This window comes from Camelus dromedarius, chromosome 30, assembly GCF_036321535.1.
Source record: "Camelus dromedarius isolate mCamDro1 chromosome 30, mCamDro1.pat, whole genome shotgun sequence".
NCBI lineage: Eukaryota > Metazoa > Chordata > Mammalia > Artiodactyla > Camelidae > Camelus > Camelus dromedarius.
The window spans coordinates 4,449,561-4,465,400 of record NC_087465.1 but is presented as its reverse complement, the minus strand read 5'-3'; the positions used below and the strand labels follow the sequence as shown (position 1 = coordinate 4,465,400).

The following is a 15,840-nucleotide window of genomic DNA, read 5'->3' as shown; positions in this document are numbered from 1 at the left end:
ATTACAGATCACAAATAAGATGGCAAGGGCAACTGAAAGTCAATATAACATAAGGACCAGGTCTGTGGTCCACACTGACTCCTACTTGACATTAAGAGTAATGCATGTGGGATGACTAGATAAAGCTGTGGTGTGTATACACAACGGAATACTACTCAGCCATAAAAAAGAATGAAATAATGCCACTGCAGCAACATGGATGGACCTGGAGATCATCACACTAAGTGAAGTAAGTCAGACAGAGAAAGGCAAATATCATATGATATCACTTATACATGGCATCTAAAAAAAAAAGATACAAATGAACTTATTTACAAAACAGAAACAAACAAAAAACCCCAAACAAAACAGAAACAGACTCACAGACATAGATAACAAACTTAACGGTTCCCTAAAAGGAAACGGGGATAAATTAGGAGCTTGGGATTAACAGATGCACACTACTATATACATAAGATAGATAAACAACAAGGGCCTACTGTAGAGCACAAGGAATATATTCAATATCTTGTAATAACCTATAATGGAAAAGCATCTGAAAAAGAACACATATGTATAACTGAATCACTTTGCTATACACCTGAGACTAACACAACGTTGTAAATCAACTGCACTTCAATGAAAAAGAGAGTGGTGCATGTGGTGCAAGGTGGGTGGGAATCAGAAAGCTCTGGATCGAGCAGTACTGCCTTCCTCCTGAAGCCTTCCCATCACCCCTCCAAAGAACTGGGCAGCCCTCCTCAATAGCCCCAGTTTAGGCGCCTCCCTTCTGCCCCCCGCACCCCTGTAATGACTTATTTCCGTCCCCTCCGCAATCTGCTGCTTCCTGCAGGGAGGGCCATGCCTTCTTTCCTTCTTAGCACAGAACCTAGCACAAGGGCGATGCCCATAATTATAGAATAAAATAATGAAAGAAAAACTAAACACACTTAGATGAGGCTTCATGTCTCTTCAAACATTTTTCCAACCCAGGCAGGTTTGGGAGGGTCAAACTCGAAACACTTACCAGTTGCCAATCACAGACCACCCTCAGTTCTTCCAATATCAGAGACACCCAGATGACCAGCTAGAAAGCCACCCACAGGTACCACTCTGCCCCTCTCCAGCCAGCAGCCCGGGCAGCCCACTGAACCTTCCCTTTTGTTTTATTCCCTGAAAGTAGTAACTTTCAGGCCCTTTTTGTGGCAAATCATAGTCTACATGGAATGACTTTTCATTTTAAAACTGATCATCATTTTCTCCTGCTGTGACTCTAAGCCCCTAGGGGGAAAAAAGTTAGAAAATATCGCTTACAGCAGATAACGTTTTAATTTAAAAAAATTATATATTTTATCCTCTAGTTCATGCTAATAGACCTATTTTTGATTCATCGAAAATGTCATTATTCATCAGTAAAGAGCTATGGAATTTATAAGAACAAGAGAGAAGACAACTGTAAAGTGTCCAAGAAATTTATGTTTACTTTTTTAAATCTCAGAAATATATAAAGATTTCCCTTAATGGAGTTGAAAAAAAATTGAGATGTGTTTCATCTGAAGATAAAAGTGTAGATTTTGTTACTTTGCAAAAACATAAATAACATTTTATTAGTGTGATAAGAAAAATGTACCTTTAGTAAATGTTAAAAGGCCCTTCGGGACCTCATAGTAAATTACTACTCAGTATTCATACACTGTTATGTTTAAATTTACATTTACATTTTCAAGAAGTTCCTTCTAGACCCAGAAGATCTTTTAAGATCCAACCTTGAGAATCGACAGCAGTCAGAACTAGTTCTCCCGGCTTCCCACGACGCACAGCCTCATGGCAGGATGCTCACAAAGGGAGGTCTGCCCTGCTTGTGTCCCACAACAATAATTTACTTCCAAGGCTGCCGACTGCCTAGGATGCTCTAAGACCAAGATAATTTACGGAGCATTTCATGAGATTAAGAGAAGGAAGAGGGAGAGACAATTATGGGATTGCAGCAACGGACTCTTCCCCAACTGAGTGTCCAAGCCCAACTGCAGACACGGAGGTTATTTTCCACATCCACACAGGGAGCACTTCAGACAAAGAATGAAGAGGCCAGAGGGGTCCGGACAGGTGCAGAGCACCAAGCCGCTGCTCTGCAACCTTGTGCAATCTGCCCGGGGCGGGGTTCCCATCGCAGCGGGGTGTCCAAGGAGGAAGGGCTCCCAGCAGAGCCACCCCTCCAGTGCTGCCTCACCAGACACGGTAGGTATGGTAAAACCGAGATGCTGGATTCCACTGGACCACAACCCAACTTTCTTATTACAGACGATATCCTATCATAGTAAATGACAAACTTTCACAACAGTCCTTTTTTTTTCTCTTCAAACTGTTATTCGGGAGTAATATTACACCCCGAGTTGGAGTAGGGAGGGAATTTGCAGGGGGTGGGGGTAGAGATAGGGAGGGAACCACAGTGCGTATTGTGAAGTTTTCCTCTACCGAAGAACACACGGAACCCCTTTAATCGGATTAGAGTTTTAAAGCAAAGCAGTTATTTTAACCAAATTCTGAAATGGCAACGCCTGGCTTTTCAGGAGCAGGGAATAATTCCTGATGGCTTTCGGAGATCAGCAGGGCTCTCCACCGATCCCAGACGCATGGTGGCAGCCAGCCAGCCGTGTGACTGGTGACTCAATACACAAGTTTCTGTGGTCTCCACCATCTGATACAGTAAGGGTATCAATTTTTAAGTTTGAGGACTAGATGGCGGCCGGGGGCTCCGGCAGAATAAAACAGAACTCCCTGGAGAAGGGACGCCAAGAAGCGAAACTCACATTGCATTTGTTTGCATTTCTTTGAGCTCAGCCTTGACTGTGTAAGTATTTTTTCCTTCGGAATGTATATCATCTTGATTACAGAATTTAAGATTATTTATTGTTTGATTTGGAAAATAATCCAGGCAACCATTAACAGAAATTTTAAAATGTTGTCCAGACATCAGTCAAAGTGGTAAGAACCCCACCTTCTTGTGATTCCAACTCCCAAAACAATATTCCTGTTAAACAAAGCCCAGGTCAAAAATCCTCTCCAGCACAGGCCGCACACACACCTAGGAGTGTTTCTGGCAGAACAGGATGTGCTAACATCCTCTATGTGGAAAGGGCTTAATGAAAACTAGAGACAGTGAAACAAAGAGAACCATCCAAAATGAAGGCTGCACACATCTTTGAAGAAACAATAGACATTACTTCTGCCGAGGCCCTGCATTGACACCAGGAGAGCCACTGCTCTGTCCTAATTAAAGTGTGTTTCTCTGAACTCTTCCCCCATTGCTCATTATTCAGGAGGGTCCGGACCCCAGGCAAACAAAGTCGACCCGGTACTGAAATGCACCTCCAAAGACACCTAAATCGATGCAGCCTCGGGCTTTCCAAAACAGCAGCGAGCCAATAAGAATCGCTCCCCAGCACATGCCCTCTGGAATCCAGGTAAAAACACTATTTCTGCATGAAGAGGATGCCTGTTTATGAGCCAAGCCCTTCTCCGGGAGAACATATCTTAGACGGAGCGCTGGAATACACACAATATTAACAAAAGCAAGATCAAATTAAACAGATGACAGGATGCGCACGCTTCATTTCATGCACGGCGGTGTTTTCTCTGTGAGAGAAAGGCTCAGAGTAATTACCGTGAACTGAAACTTCTTCCCCGACCTCTGGCGACTGCCCTGCTCTCACAACAAAGACGAACGCCTTCTCCTCGGGGCCTTATTCCTCCTTATTCCTCCTACCAGCGAAGCACCTCCACCCTTGCAAGAGCACAGCGGAGAATCTCTGTATCTGTGTCTCCGATGCAGCATAAAGAGTCCTGTGGAAACCTATCAAACTGGCGAGCAGCGAGGCTGGCAACCAATGAGCAGCGGCCCAGGCAGGACCCGGCACATGCTCTCTGAGGCGCAGGCTGTCACCAGCGTCGAGCAGGCTGCTAATCTAATTATAGCCAGTTTGCTAGCACAGAGTGATTGGAGCAAAGCACACGAGCAAATTAAATTTTAATAAATTAAACCCCGCAGACAAAATCATCTTGATTTCCTGTCATTTTGAGGATTAATGTGTCACCTTATAAACTGTAAGCGATTTTTAAAGTGCATTCTTGCTTTCCTTCCAAACTAATGAAACAAAGAGTGGTTAAATCAATGTACGGTAAGACCAGCTTCCTTAAACTTAGCAGATTCCAGCACCAAGGAATAAATAATGAAGTCGATGGCAGGAAGACATCAGCGGGAGAGCGATAAAATCTGAGACGCGCTTTATTGCCTCTGATTAGCATTTCGCCACGTATTGTCCGAAAGTGCTAATTAGTCTCTCAGTACAGTTTGAAAGGCCATGCACATTTCCATCCATCATGGAAACGGACCAATCGAGGTGTCAAAAATTGTAATCTTGACCACAGTGATCAGCAGTGATTCAGAAGTACAAGAGCTGGAAAAGGAGCATCAGAAGTCGTTATAAAAGGACAAATTAAGGAAATCTGCTCCCTGCGCCATTTAATGGTAAACATATTTCTAGAAGCCAAATCTTGTGAGAGGTACGGGAGAAAACATGCATTCCCACAGCCAGGAGGCCTGGGCTTAAGTTCTGCACCAGCTACTCCCTCCTATGTGACCTGGGGCAAGTGACTGGATTTCTCTGCGTCTCAGAGGCCATCCTGCACTATGCAGAATCACTGCCAGTGAGGTACAAGCGCGTAGCACTCAGTGCGGGCCTGGCACGGAGTGAGCTCTAAATTAAACAATTATTAACAGCGGCGATCTTTTCACAACACCATGCATAGTGCCTCCCTTCTTCTCTGGTCTTAGACTACTCAGAAAAAAAGTGTCTAAACTTCTCCCGTCCACAGCTTTGTCAGGAACACCAGTTAGAAGTAATGAACGGTGACAAGTCAGTGGCAGACTTGATGAAACACACAGAACCATTACTGGCGCTCACTGTAGTAACAAAAGAGTATTTCACCTGCGTCATTCTGGATGTGTGTTAGTCACTAACTTCAGTGGATTCCATATGGACCAAACTTAACGGGAATTTTCAGGAAATTGGGTTTATATAATTGCCTTTCATTCATGATTTGCAGTATAGATTAAATGATATACATTTGAAAACACGTTTTCTATGGAATATAAATTGAGGAACATCTGTAATGAGGAGTTTGATTAAACTTTGATGACAAATTTATGTGAAAAGGGGAATAGGAGAGGTCTGCTGGTCAAATGTGACTTTTGTCTCTGCGGCCAGCTTATATATTTTTCCCTTGAAGTCATTTCCTTCCTCTCAATATGTTCTACAAAATTAATAGTCCTTCCATAATATTAATCAAATCTTTGAACCTGTTCAACTTCTCTTCCGTAATTCCTCCAAACTGGTATGTTCTACCAGTCAGGTTCCAATCCAAGGATAACACGCAAACTTCTCATTTCTGTAGTTTTGCTTTGCTTTGGTTTTGCTTTGAAAACCTCTGCAAAAAGCTGGCATGCTCAACAGGTGTTATGATTTGCTCCGAGGATCCAAATGTTCCCAGGGATTAATCCGTAGCCATGGACAAGAAACATTGATAAAGGGGCATTCTCCATTCTTCAATCTTTGTGTACAACAAACTGTGTGGGAAAGAAACTCAGGGAAGGAGCAGTGTGGCCCCCAAACAGGGGAAAGCACAGAAACATACGGTCTATCCATCCAAGAGTGCAAAAGTTCGTAGAAGTGGAGACCCAGACCCAAACTGGGAGAAAAGATGTTGGAGACAGATTTCCTAACACGCCGGGCACATCTGCTACCTCGGAGCAGCGTCCATGTGGGTTATCAAAGTGCAATCGCCGTGATCAGGAATGAAAACTCCAGGAGAAATTGGCTTCAGTGATTTGGCCTAAGGCACACCTAGCTCCCTGGAGGCTGCCAGGGTACAGACCGGGAGGACTCGCAGGCATTCATCTAGGAAACGCCCGCAGCTCTTTCTCCCTCTTCATTTAACAGTCTGCGGCTCAAAAAAAAAAAAAAAAAAAAAAACACTTTAAAAAAGCTGTTTGATTAATTTGTCTCATGCCTGTTTTGTATCAGACACTTTGTAAGGGAAAAGCAACTGTCCTTTCTTGGGTCTTATCTTTCGACATGTTGAGAGCCCATATATTACTTTGAAACTGAGTAACAGTCCATTGCTAATCCTTGCCATTGGTACTCTGCTAGGGGAGCTCAGATATTTTTTAACCTCCGGAATGAGCACTTCTTTGAACTTCAGTCAACTCAGTCTTGATTCTGAAAACTCATTCATTCACTCAATGAATCGTTTGGGCACCAACTCCATGGAAGGACCGTGCTGGACACTGGAGATGCTGCAGGGAGGGGCAGGGTCCCCTGTTGCTCAAAGGAGCTTCTATCCTAATGAAGGAGATAAATAAGTGATGCATCAACAACGGGGTGATTATGATAGGGGTCAGAGTGCTGTGAAAGCGCCCAAGTCGGGGCAGGCAGTCTGGTCTGTGGCTGGAGGAGGCTTTTGGCACGAGGGTGGCTGGGGGTGGAGAGGGCTGTGAAGTCCTGGAGAGGCGGGCGGGGCCAGCGGACGCAGGAGGGCGGTGGAGGCGCAGCCGCAAGTGGCACACACGCAGGAGGAGGAGGTGGAAGTCAGACTGTGGTGCGCTCCTTCCGCCTCTCCTTTAGCGTTATCCTCCGAGTCGAACCCTCGCTCACCCTTCTCTGCTCATGGAATGAAAGCGTGTTTGCTTCCCACTGGCGGCACAGGGCAAGGAGGAGCTTACGGTCATCACAGAAGCGCTTCCCTCTCCAAATGGGCTTGAGTTGTGTTTTGACCCTCTCACCGCGGAGGATCCGGAGAGGAGAGCCTGGGGCTCAAGAACGCCCACAGGGAGCGCTGTACAGCTTTCTTCCCTTGGAAAAGAAATCAGGGTTCACGTACTAAAAGCGGTTCTGTTTAAGCCCATGGCTCCAAGATAACTTCAGCCTGGTCAGAATATTTCGGTCAGAACTGGCTCTGTTTGGGTTGTGTGTCAAACTCGATCTTGCTGAAAGGGTCCCAGGGGACCTGTTTCTGCTCTGAGGAGACCTGATCGGAGGCTGGGCCGCCAGCTCTGATGTCCCTCCTGCTGGCTGTGAACAAGCACACTGTCCACCCCCAGCCCTGCGGAGGCGGGAGGAGGGACCAGCAGTCCAGGATGGGCCACAGACCCCAGCCCACGTGAAGAGGGGTGGGCTGGCGAGTGTTGGCACAAACAGCTTGTGGCATTTCCACTGATATTTCAGGACACCAACGGGCATAGAACTGGGCAGAGATGCTGACAATCAGCTCCCTCAGCACAAGCGAGGGGCTCCAGCCCCTCCACCAAGCCCCCTCCAGTTCGGATGAGAAGAGAACACTCAGGCTGTGACAGTCTCCTCTGGCCACTGGGACAGGACAATTCATGAGAACCCATCTGGGCATTCGGTGCCCCTTCCTTCTCTGTTCATAACACCCACACATCCATCCACTTTTTTTTTTTTAAAGAATGTGGCATATGTGGCGCTCAGAGCAGTTGCACTGTGTGTGGCTGGGCTGGGAGAGGCTGAATCGGGCTTCTGGGCATGAGTCCTGCTGCTCCCCAGGCAGGCGTAGCCCTCATCCCCCTCTCCTTTCAGATGCTCAGCATCCCACCCTGGTTACCAGGATGTGACTCCACTGCCCGAGTAGGGCCTCAGTGGGGACACCACCATGTGAGTCTGTTCCAGGGCAAGACGGGGCTCCGCCTGGACGATCATCTTGCCAGGTAAGGGGCTTGGTGTACAATCCATATGAGCATCTGGTAGCGTCTTCTCAAAGCCTGGCCCACACCATCATCTTTTTTGTTTTCACTTTTTTCTCCTAGTGATTCACATTTTGTAGTAGTGGTGAAGCGAGCTGGAAGGCTAGGGGACAATGAGACCAAGGACTGATGACGCTGGGGGAGGCCAGCTTGGAAGACACTCTGTCACAAGGCTTGCTTCGACTGGCTAGCAGCTGCTACCACGCTGAGTTGTGAAGCACTGGCTATCTGTCCAGTGGCCTGAAATACACTGTGTTTACCTCTAAGCTGCGAATCCAGGCCAGCTCACACATCCTTGTGGAGGGGCCTTCTGGGACCCAAGCACCTGGCACGGCTGGACTGTGCAAGTCAGCAGCGCCCCACCACAGCACCTGGATGGACTGCCTCCCGGCTCCCCTTCACCCCATTTCCTTGAACCACCTTTCTGCCATGTGCCTCTATTAACAGATGTAAGAGGCCCTATGTGACCCCAGCTCTCAGGCCATTTGTCATCCCAGCCCGCCCAATGGACCACTGCGGGCAGGACTTTAGACTTTGGAACGGCTTTATCATAGGTCAATATTGCACTGGGATTAGCCGGGAATGCCTGTTTAGGTGAGAACTGAGTGGCTTCTCAGCCCTTGAAGCCAAAATTCACGTGGTGGAAGAAGAGGAAAAAAAGAATTTCTTAGGTGTGGGACTGACCCTCAAAAAGAGTCGCACAGACAACTTCACTGTCCCCTACCCTCCTCCTAACCTCTAGCACGCTGGCCCCAGGCTGCAGAAGGCCAAGTGCCCACAACACTAACCGGCCAGGGAGGCCTGCCTGGGGTCTGCCCAGCCCACACCTCCCTCCTAAACCCACCCGGCCAGACCCCGCTCTCCTAACCCAAGTCGTCACCCCCTCCTTATACCGTGCTAACTGTTTAAAGCAGCACATACGATTCCTGCCCTGGAGGTGGACTTCTGAACCTGCAGCGGTCAAGCCTAATGTGATCCAAATGAAGACGAACCCGCAGACGTGCTTCTGCACAGGCTGACGGGGAAGAAGGCACATGGCAGCGTGGAAAGGACTCGTCTCCAAAAAGCTACGAAAAGAAATGACTCGGCTAACATAAAAAAGCTCTGAAATCTGAATGCAAAAAGCACACTTCTCTGCCTCGTGAACCATCAGATGAAGAAACCCTGCATCTTGGGGTTCTCGTTCACAAATGCAGCCCCTAGTGTGCTTAGGAGGAGGGTCTGGAGGTGGACGGCTCTGCAGTCGGGCACGTCCAGAATCAGACTGTGGCATCTGGCTCCAACACCCAAGGGCACTGTCAACGTGGCCAAGTCACTGACCCTCACGTGGGTCTCAACTGTCCTCACCTGGCAAGAAGACTGACCAGCAGAACTTTCTTCCTGAGGTTCTGTGATGACCAAACATGCACTGGCACGGAAAGCGCTGACGAGGCTGCCAGTCATGTGACAACACCTGACGGTGAGCAGTTCCAGTTACGCTTACGCTGGGGCCTGCAACACACTCGGTTCTCAAACGGGGCTCCGTGTCAGCCAGGCTCTTCTGCCAACTCCTCATAAGGATGTTTAACTGGTATTTTTTTATCTCCTGGCATTTGTCAAGCGCTGTGCTGGGATGAAGACATGGACCCACCAAGCCAGGGAAAGAAGCAGATGAAAGAACGCTAGTGATTACACCTGAACTGGTTTTCACATTGACAAGGAAACTTCACAGTCACGTTCTGCTTTAGGACCCCCCCCGCCCACCAAGAGGCCATCAGGGCGACGTTACTATTATTCTCATTTTAGAGAGAAAGAAGTTGGTCCGAGGTGGTTACATTTGCAAAACTCTGGACTCAACTGGTTCCAATTTTGCTCCTTTTCTCACTAAAACCAGGTTGATTCCTACACATAAAATAATGAGTTGTTATAATCTAGGGGCATAAAATCAGATACTATTAAATATTATTAAATAATCTGATAGACAATTAAGTACTATAATCTAATAATTAGATATCATCATCATAATGCTTAGCTATTATTATCAACAAAGAGCTATAAATTAGGCAGAAGTCGTCCTGAACTTATTAGCTTCCTGTCTGTCCTCAAATCATACCACATTTTCTGAACACTGCCAGGCATGTTCCAGGATGCAGAAGTGTTCACCTCATCGACAATCTCTGTGCTACCAAAGGGACCCAGGCCTGGACTCTCTCCGTGGACCATGGGATAAGTCCCACAAAAGCTTAAATTACAGTAAGCGGATTAATGTCCTAAATTTCAGCTCTGTCTCCTGAGATGCCTATGCATTTCAGTTAAATGAAGTTCCCTGTAGTTGTGAATAGTTCTGTAAAGCACCAGTACCAGTTTCTGAATGTAACCCTATACGTAGTGTCCAAAACCAAGGCATATAATCTTGCATGAGTAACTCACGCTGCTATTTTAAGCAAAAGCTTCATGGAAGAACTTCAAGTATGCATGGCATGAAGGATCATAATTATGTTTTAGCATTACTAACTTTGAAAGATTAGACTTTTATCTAAACAAAGATGTAACTACAGAACATAATTTGGTATTATATTCATCAGAGGTGTTTCCGAAACTTTTAGAGTCAGTAGAGGCCAAAGAATAGCTCTCATGAAAAGGGTCTCATCAAAACTTGGGAGGTTATTCCCTGAAGATACTCCTTGGGAGAAATTATGTTGCTAGACTGTATTATTATATGCTTCTCACCTTCTACTCCTTTCTATTTCATCCCAGTCTAGCCACCTTCCAGCTGGTGACTTGGGTTAGTAACTTAACTTCCTTATGCTTGAATTTTCTCATCTGTAACATGAGTACGAGGATGTTGTGTAATTAAATGAGTTTATACACTCAGAAAGCATTCAGGGAATGCCCAGCATTTTGTCAACATTATCTAAGTTCTCCTCACTTGACTGATGGCAAAATTAAAACCTCCAGGCCAAATGATATTAAAGTAATTAGAAAAACCGACTCTCTCCAGAAAAACAACTATGTAATAAAAATATAAAACCATCATGCCCTGAGCACAACCCAGAGAGAAAACGCTACACTGTGAAGTCTGTTAATAACATCTAGACATTCTGAAACTTATATAAGCATGACTTTTTTTTTTTTCCTGGGGCAATTTGGAAAAACTCCTTGAAAATTTTGCAAATGTGTATACCTTTACCCTTGGCCATTTACTTTGGGAAAATCATCCTAAGGAAAGAGTTGGAATCATGTGCTAAAGTAGAAATGATTGAGGATACATGCAAAATATATATATATATATATATATATATATACACACACACACACACACATACATATACACCTAAGGTATTTATCACAAAATCCTTTACAAAGCAAAAACAGAAAGAAAGAAAACAAAATCTTATTCAACAACAGCCATTCCATAAATGATGGTGTGCAAATAAAATTAATGGAATAGTATGTCACCTTTAGAAGTGATATGACAGAAGAATATTAAATGGAAGTATAGCTGAATATTAAGTAAGAGTCACAAGTCAATGTATATTATAATTCCATTTTTGTTAGAATTCTCTCTCTGGGGACATACACACATATCTCTGGGAGTATCTACAGAGAAAAAGTCCAGGGGCAGATGCCACAGTGTGAAAAGTTTTTATCTCTGCGTGGTCAACTGGTCTGAATTGTTGAATTTTTCTACTGTGCTATTCCTAATGCTGAACATACATTTTTAATTAAACCTTTGCACTTTCCCCCAGTCCCACCCAGGGAAAAGACAAACACTATGGGTAACAAGTTTTTATCGAGGGGCCCCAGTAAAACCTGAGGCTTGGAGATTCCTGCTGCCCGGCTAGGACCTGGGCTCTGGCCCCAGGCGGTCAACATGACGTGGCCCTGCTTTGTGACCCAGCTAGTAAGCGGCAGCCTCAGCATCAGCAAAGCTGATTTTAACGTTCTAATCATTCCCAGCCATAAGTCAGACCATTAGGGGTGGGAACCAAAAGTTCAGCCTGGACTGTCAGTCAGTCTGCTGATTCTTCTCAAGCATTAGGGCCTCTGTCGGCACCGCCAAGCACAGCTTAGACAGCCCCATCCTTGGTTACTTGGGTAATTCTCTACTTTCATCCAAAGGCCCTCCTATGCACTTAAAAGATACGTCCAGGTTCAAATGCCTGGAAAGAAGCCAGGACATTTAAGCGATGGAGGAAAAGGAAAATCATTTCTTAGGACAGCAAGTCAGAAACATTAGCATGACTGAAGGGTGACTGGAACCTTGGCAAGTTTCTGAAGCTCATGGATTGTTACCTCTGAGTGGGAACAGAGTTTAAGATCAGGGGAAGCAACGTGATCACCTTTCAGGGTGTCTGCCTTATGCTCTTTTTACTTCCACAGTTTAAAAAGCCTTGTGAACCACAGTGCAGCATCATTAACAGAAAATGATTCCAAGGTTTGGTTAGAAAGGTATTTCCATTCATATGTGTGTATTTTAAAGGTAATTTTATTATATCGAGGGACCAATTTTTTTAAGTTCTACAACAGAAATTAATGTGCAAATGGGGTTTGTTTCACAAGAAATTTGCCTTGAAGCAAACGGAGCTCTGTTCCATCGATACTGTTAAGTGTGTAATTACCTGGAAAGCCTTTCCTACTGAAAATAATCACCCCTCAGTTTCTTTTGTGAATGTTAAGTTTTTCATAAATGGTGACTAGTTTTCTGAATCTGGATTCCCCATATCTCTCCTGTTTCTTTTTTCATCTGCAGACATCCTTTTCTCCGTTTTCTTTTACAGCAAACAAACGATTTTTCATTATGCAATCCTGTTAAAGGCAGCAACAATAATTAGGAAACCCTTTTCATCTAACAAGCGTTATTCTCCTGAAGAGTTTACCACTCAGTGATCTGAGCTGAACAAAAATACCACGTCCTTCAAGAACGAGGAGGATGTTATCCAAAGAGAAAGATTCCTTTGAAAATATGAACATCGGAATAGTTTCTAAATAAAGAAGAAAATCTGTGTCACTTATTTCAGGTTCTTTCTTGGGCTAACAATGTACGTTTTATGGACCCAATAAGAAAGACATTGTTCTTCCAAACGGCACTGAAACAGTCTGTAAATCTCGTGATGTTTGAAAGTCATTCCGGCAGATGTGGGCTCCGTCTATGCAGGGCACCTTTTCTAAGCCCAGTATCAGTGTATCAGGCAGAGCAGCACATGGGAAAGATAAGCTCCACTGCATGTGACTTTTATGGTGTGTGCTATTAGCTTTGAAACTGGAAGTGATCTGAAGGACATTAATTCACCTTAAGGAAACTTTCTTGGGCTTCTCTTTTACTTTATTTTCAAAGTCAGCTTGTAAGCCAATTTAAATTTCAAGTATTTGATTACATGCCTCTTGAACGACTGCTCCTGATCTTTGCCAAGTCAATGCTCCCATTCAGGGCAAAGCTATTTTAATTCCATGGCAGGGCAGGTCGTCCACCGGAGAGGAGAGTCTAAATTCCTCTTATGTGGAAGAGCCCAGGATGAATGTTTTTTTATGACAAAGTCCAAGTCAAGCTTACATAAGCAGGCTTTTTGTACTAAATTACATAGAAGGCTTTTAAATTAATAGCACAGAAACGTTCTGCAATAGGAATGAATGGCGCAAAGTGCCTCACAGGTGAGTGTAAAAGCGACAGGAACTGCCCACCTGATATCTTAATGGTATCTGGCACCTTTCAGAGACTAGACAAGCTTTTGAAATTTTAGTCATCTTCCCCCAAAGGGTAAGTGTAATCTTCGCATCTGTTTTTAGTGCTGTTTAAGAACGAAAATAATTTGAATATGTGATGTAAGTCAGTACCAGGCTCTAAAAAAGATGGTGCCTGGTGTTCCATTGTCCTGAGCATTGGGGCTGGGGGAGAAGTGGGTGGCTCTTGGTTAATTTCATTTTGTCTACAATGGGTGTGGCTTGTCCACGTGAAAGAGTGGATCCTGACTTCTCTGGGTGCAGAAAACAGAAAATCTTACAGGCCTCGCTCCTCCATCGGTAGTGCCGGGTGGTCCAACTGATGAGAACCAGTACTCCAAGCCCTTGCGATGCGCTGCATGAAAGCCAGGGTCCCACAGAGATGGCCAGGGGCCTCCTGCCCCAAAGCCCAGCCTGGGACAGGCCAAGGGACGAAGGAGAGGGAGGGAAAGTCTTCTCTGAATTGTAATTACCACTTTTCTTCAAACGTCCTCATTTTCAGCAATGGAACTTACATAGAATTTTTTTCTATTATTTTTTATTTTTGAAAAATAACTTCATTTCTGTCCTTCCAAAAGATACTGACGCAGTGTACTTTTTGGTAGGATGAAAACAGACAAACAAACAAACCCAAAACAAAAAATTTCTGTCAGCAAGCAAGAGAGAGCAATACTAAAGCACTCGTTTTCAACACTGGTGAGTCTCAGTCGTGTGACGTTAATTGGAATTGCGGTTAACCTAGTGTCCTTTCGGATTTCCTAGTTTTGGGGCTGCTCTGCAGTCTGTGCTCACTCATGCCTTCATACTCCCCCCACCCCAGCATTACTCTCTGACCTAAATTGCAATGAAATGGAACGTATTACACCAAATTGTTCATATCTGAACAAACTGAGGTCATCCGACAGCAAAACACATTCCACCAGCAAAATCCCCATCAGAATCACGTATTGGTGATGTTTCGCATTTTGTGGATAACATGTACCACAGTGAGGAACCCAGACGGTCGCTGACCTGTGTTCTCGCTGATAAGAAAGTATCCTCCTCCCAGAAAAGGATGGGAAACTGTTCCATGAAGACACTGAAATTCCATCACTGTGGTGTTAATAATAAACAAGGTAGATCAGTGAAGCAGACGGGAGAGCTCAGAAATAGATCCACAAATGTACACCTGGTGTTTAACAAAGGAGCCCAGACAATGCTGTGGAGAATGAAGAGCCGTTTCAACAATGACAACAGAACAACTGGATATCAGTAAACTTTGACCTCTACCTCCCACCAAAAATATCAACCTGAGATAGATCATAGACCTAAAAGTTAAAAACTAAAACTATAATGCTTCTAAAAGAAAACAGAGGAGGATATTTTTGCAAGCTTGGAGTAGGTAAAAATTTCCTAGAGTCACAAAAAACACTTAACCGTGAAAGAAAAAAAAAAAATGACAAAATAGTCTTTAAAAACATTAAAAACCTCTACTCAATGGAAGACACTGTGAAGAAAATGAAACGGCCAAACACTAAATGGGAGAAAATGTATTCCACACAGATATCTCAAAAAAGACTCTTAGCCAGAAAAAATAAAGAACTGCTAACCAATAACAAAAGGACAAACAGTCCAACTTAAAAAAAGGACAAAAATCTAAACAGACATTTTGCAAAAGAAGACGTATAAAGGACCTGTCAGTACACGGAAAGACAATGTCATTAGTCATGAGGAAAATATAAATCAAACCCGCAACAAGACACTACTTCATAGCCACTCAAGTCACCGAGAATGAAAAGACAGTAGCAAGTGTTAGCAAGGATATGGAACCAACAGAACGCTCACACGCCGCCAGCAGGAAAGCCTGAATCAATCAGACCCCGACCCTGTTATCCAGCAAATCCACTCAGGGTTCCATCCAAGACAGAGGAAAACGTGTCCCCACAGGAAGACTTACCCAACAGTGTCACAGCAACTTTATTCAAGATGCCCAACTGGAAACAATCCAAATGCCCGTTAATAGAACAGACAAACAAACTGCAGTATATGCACACAACGGAATAAATACTACTCAGCCACCAATCTCAAAACACCATGAACCTTGAAGACATGATATTGGGTGAAAGGAACCAGCACCGAGGGTATTCACTCCGTGATTCCATCCACATACACTTAAAAACACACAAAACTAATTTACGGTGACAGAAATCAGAACAACTTTTTCTTTTCTGGGAGTGAAAAGGGAGATCTGACTAGAAAGTGGCCAAAGGCAATTTGCTGGGGTGATGGAAATGTTCTGTAACTTTATTAGGGTGGTTACAGAAGTGCGCGTATTGTTAGAACTTACCACACTGCACACCTAA

The 15,840-nt window shown here is 44.4% G+C and overlaps 1 protein-coding gene across 5 annotated transcripts in view; it reads right to left on the bottom strand.

Moving 5' to 3' along the window:
* Window positions 1-15,840, bottom strand: part of FAM110B (family with sequence similarity 110 member B) — a 116,149-nt gene that overhangs the window by 49,811 nt on the left and 50,498 nt on the right. The window contains exon 1 of one of the 5 annotated variants that reach the window (XM_064480828.1): window positions 3,644-3,884. The exons of the other annotated variants lie outside the window; for them this stretch is intronic. The gene's annotated coding sequence lies outside the window, so the exon portion shown is untranslated. Of the gene's footprint in view, window positions 1-3,643; window positions 3,885-15,840 lie in introns of those variants that run through there. 5 annotated transcript variants of the gene reach the window in all.